This window comes from Halichoerus grypus, chromosome 12 (genome assembly GCF_964656455.1).
Source record: "Halichoerus grypus chromosome 12, mHalGry1.hap1.1, whole genome shotgun sequence".
Taxonomy (NCBI): Eukaryota; Metazoa; Chordata; class Mammalia; order Carnivora; family Phocidae; genus Halichoerus; species Halichoerus grypus.
This window is the reverse complement of record NC_135723.1, coordinates 17,003,813-17,008,692: the sequence shown is the minus strand read 5'-3', so window position 1 is coordinate 17,008,692 and position 4,880 is coordinate 17,003,813. Positions and strand designations below refer to the sequence as shown.

The 4,880-nt window shown below is 44.6% G+C and overlaps 1 long non-coding RNA gene across 1 annotated transcript; it reads left to right on the top strand.

Annotated features, from left to right (window-relative positions):
* Nucleotides 1-663: 663 nt before the first annotated feature.
* LOC144379654 (uncharacterized) lies at nt 664-4,376 on the top strand. Its single transcript, XR_013442982.1, has 3 exons — nt 664-789; nt 896-961; nt 3,963-4,376. It is a non-coding gene; the product is annotated as an uncharacterized LOC144379654 (long non-coding RNA).
* Nucleotides 4,377-4,880: the final 504 nt, after the last annotated feature.

Below are 4,880 nucleotides of genomic sequence, written 5' to 3'. Positions count from 1 at the left end.
TCACCACTGAAGGCCTCATCCCCTGGCCCCTGCCTGCAGCCCCGGCCCGGCACATTGCCTGTGGACAGCCTGCCTTTGACCGGGACCTTGTCTGTGAGCAAGGTAGAAGGGAAAGCGTCCCTCTCTGCCTAATCGGACACACCTGTTGGAAATTTGTGTCTGATCCGGGGGGGCTGTGGGCCCCGCCCCATGGCTGCATTGCCCCTGAGGAGCCGTGCCCCGGAGACAGGTGGAATGAAAGGCATCGGGTTTGGAATAGTGCCTCCACCAGGTCTGGCCTGTATTACTGTTGTAAGAGCTGAGGCGGCGTGGCGCACGATTCTCAGAATACTGCATGGAATGAGTCATTTAGCCTCCACGATGGGCCTTATTATCTCTTGTGATGAAGCAACTGAGACTCAGAGAGATTAACTGACTTGCTGGATTTCCACAGCCAGTAGCCCTCTCTCCAGTACTCTCCCCTCTGTTGCCAATCTGTCATGGTTTCCCACAGCTCCCGGTTTCTGGAGGAAACCAGAGCCAACTCCATCACTCAGCTACTGTCAGGGACCTTCAGGATCTAGCTCCTCGACACCCCTCCAGGGTTTACTTTTTGCCCTTCCCATTTCACACACAGGATGTGATGAATTGTGTTCAGGGCTTCAAATGTATTATATTCTCTGTTGCCTCAGGACATTTGCACATGTTTCTTCTGCCTGGAACCACCTTTCTCTCTCATCTCCTGGTGCCGGGGTAATCACTATTCAGAATTTGGGATAAACTTAGATCCAGTTTTCTACCTGACTAGAAGTGAGTATTTACCCCCACATTTGCTATGTAGTACACTCTTTTTTTGCTTATAACACAATATTTTACTTTACTGTATTGACTGATGTCACTTGGTGTCTTCCTCTAGATTTAAGGCTGGATGTGGCCAGACTTTGTCCATAGAACATGGAGCCAGATATGGAGTGGGGGATCAGTAAGTTCTCTGATGAATGAGAGATTGACTTGATCTGCTATCTCATCCATACTACTGTCCCATCTCTAAAAATCCTAAAATTCCTACTGATAATTATCATCAGTATGACTTAATTAATCCTTTATTGTCTCTATCTTTGCCTAGCAAGAGCAAAAATCCTTCGATACCAAAATCTTTAGTTCAAAAGAAGTTGTAATGGTAAACAATGAAAGGAAAGCAGTCGAAAGGAATGGCCTTTCTTTAACTTTTTTTAAAAAGCTGTTCTCCTGTTTCCCTCGAAGCCACTGACACATGTATAACCCTGGTCTCTCTGTAACCTCATAACCCCGGAAACCACACATCATGTGCTTTGGATCTCACATATCACTCATGCTCAGAGGCAGGGTGAGAATGGAAAAAGCATTGGTTTCAGAGTAAAACAAACTCAGGCCATATTCCCAGCACAGCCACTCTCTAGATGTGTGAGTTTGTGCATGATGTTCTGTCTCTCGGGGTCTCGATTTCCTCCTGCCTGAAATGAGGATGCTAACATCTCCTTCTCCAAGGGGTTATGAGGATTCGATGGAGAAGCAGATGCCAAGTGTCCGGCTAAGACCAAACACCTAGCCAACAGTCCCTGATGTTGATATTCCACTCTGTCTTCTTTCTTTGTCCTTATCCCAGTGGGTTCGGGTGCAGGAATGTTATAGCGTGTGTGCAGGGATGATTAACCTGGGCTTTGCTGGGTCTGTGAACACCCTGAAACTACATGCAGAGTTGTGTAATATGGGGAATGTGTTTCAGTTTCCTGAGTACCACCAACTTGGTGACTTAAACAACAGAAATTTATTGCCTCGTAGTTTTGGGGGCTAGAAGTCCAAAATCAAGGTGTGGGCAGGATTAGTTCCTACTAAGGCCTATGAGGGAGAACCTGTTCCAAGCCTCTTTCCCAGATTCTGGTGTCCTCAGGTATTCCTTGATTTATAGGTGGTGCTCTTGCTTTGCCTTCACATCGTTTCCCTCTGTATGTGTCTCTGGGTCCAGATTTCCCCTTTTTATATGGACATCAGTTATATTAGATGAGGCCTGACATAATGGCCTCATCTTAAACTTGATCATCTGCAAAGGCCCAATTTCCAAATACAATCATATTCCCAGGTACTGGGGGTTAGGACTCCAATATATCTTTTTGGAGGAGACACAATTCAACCTCTAGCAATATCCACAGCTTTAATTGGGTTCTTAAAGGAGTCCATAGACGTTCTAGAGATTAAGAACTAGTGGCCTGAAAATCTGCTTCATGGTTTACCTTGTATCAACCTAACCACCAACTTCATGGGGTGTATCTTAGTACCAAATCCTGGAGAAACACCACAGTGATTTGGATGTGGTTACTAATGGGCAGAGAATACATAAAGTCTCTTTCCACAACAGACTTGATTATGATTGGCAACAACTGTTGTCTGGTTAAAATCCTGATGGCTGTACTAAGAATTCCTTGAGTCTCACACTCGAAAAGTTTACAATCCAGTGGGTGAAATGTTTTTACCAAATAACACAAATGAATGTATAATTATAAATTGAGATTAGTTCTAGGATAGAAAGAAATATTGTTTTATTGTAGCATATAATTAAGGAATTTGACTTGGTCTGGATCACTCAGGGAAGGCTTCATGGAGGAAATGATGCTTCAGCTAAAATTGTAAAGACCAAGTAAAGTGCACTTCAGAGGAAGAGTATTCCAGGCAGAAGAACAGCATGTACAAAGGCCCTGTGGTACAAGGGAACATGGTACATTAGAGGAACTAAATGAAAGCCTGGAAAGGCTGGAACAGAGAGCTGGGGGTAGGAAAATAAGAGAACGGTGTAGACGAGGCTGAAAAGCATTTGGGCATAGTGAGGAATCTGGGAAATTACCCTAGAAGAAGGAGGAAACCATAGAAAGGCTTCTCCATCATATTTAACCTGTATGTTAAACTGTACTCTTAGCCCCCTATCGCTCTTAATTGCTTGAAATTCTTAGCCTTGTTTCTTTAAAGATACTAGTTTATTCTGGTACATTCCTATTACTCTGGCTCCCCTTTTAGTGTCATTTTTCCCTGTCTGCTTCTGAAATGTTGCTTTCCACTCTCTCCCTGAGTGATCTCCTCCTGTTGCATGCTTTCAGCTACGCTCTTCTGCAGCTGCTTCCAAAACTTTTCCCTGACTGAAGTTGCCCTTCCCATCTGCTTACAAAAGAAATACTGCACAATTTTGGTCAACGTGAATATCAATATGGTCTGTTTGAGAACTCTGGTAACTTCTTTTTAGAGGATGTTCTCAAATCCACATCGTTTGGACTATTAACATGGATTTGCCAGAGGGCAAAGGGGATTGAGTTACCTTTAGGGAAGCTTGAGCAGTGACTGGTGGGGTGCTCTCAGCAAGGCCTCCCCAGTCTGCAGTGGAAAGAGTTGCTAGGTGGTTTTCCCTTGTGCTTTTTCCTGACATATAAAACACATGCTTTGAGTTTGCTGAGGTTTCTGCTCATCTTTCCTGAGGGACCCTGACTCAGGGTTACAATCACCCTCTGCTTACGTCCATGTGGGCATGGAGCATCACCCTCACTGAGCTGGTGTGGGAGGAAGCCAGCAGACTGATGCACTTGAAGATCACTGTGGCAAGGTCTACGTGAGTGCTGGAAACGAAGACTGAAGAGGAAGTCTTGGTGGGTCTGACGCTCAGGGAGTGATGCTCCTAGGGTACCTACTGTGAAAGAGAAACAGGAGGTAGAGGGGAAGAAAGGGAGAGAGGGAGAGAAGAAAGCAGGGAGGCAAGAGAAGATTCAAACTAGTATTTACTGAACATTGCACAATCCCCTTCCACACATACACTTTCTTTGATCCTCACAAATAGTCTAGAAAGGTTGGTATTTTTTCTATTAATGTTTACAGGCTCAGAACTATAAAATGGGTCTCTTGAAATAAAAAACAAATCACTTGTCAGATGCGCTGGCAATCAATCATGTTTCTTTCTTTTGTAGTTGATGTGCTTTCCGCTGTACCACAAAGCCTAGGTCATGGATTTGGTGAATTAACAAGAAGGCTTGAGTCATATTGGTTTCTGTCACTCCCCTGAGGATTCAGCCACACCATCGGGTTCTCTGGGCTCTTTCCTCAAGACACTTTGTCCTGAACCTATACATTTAACTTGAACTAACTCAGCCAGAAACCCAAACCACATGGCTGACAGCAAGTACCGGCAGGCTAGGGACCCAGTGGTTTAATGGGGACAATCACCTCTGTCCCATCTCTAGAATCTCTCCCACTTTGTGCAGTCCCTCCTGATTTCCAGTCAAGTTTTTCCTCCTGATTTGGCTCAGTTCATACTCTTTGACCCTTGGATTTATTTTTTACTGACTGTAACCTAGTACTGATTAAGGATTTGCCTCCTGAGCCACTCTTGGGCCATACTGGACTTACTTAGGTCCTACCTGAAAGCGTAATTCTCATACTTCTCTACCTGGCTGATACTCCACATGCTCCAATGCTGAACCCTTCAAAGGCAGGAGAGCGATCACAGAGAACCATAAAGGGAAGGGCTTTGAAGGGCCTAAGGCTCTTCCAACAATAGCCTCCTTAAATAAACTGTACCTGCCCCATAGCAGGAATGTTAAGGAATTTGAATGGAAGTTCATCTAGCAAGAACTACCTGCTCTAGTCATCATTAATGGAATATATTGGGCAAATGCTCATTTGCCAGCATGAAGGGTGAATTCCTTTTTACTCAACTCAGCCATTCTGTCCTTGGGAACTCCAAAAGGTTTTTTGCAAACCCCCATTAACAATCACTCCCCAACAGTGAGTTCCCGTGTTGGGTAATCCCAATATATGTGTCTCTAGTTCTGAATTGTTTTCCCCCCTCCATGCCATGCACAGCATTTTGCCTCCATTCCCTGTGC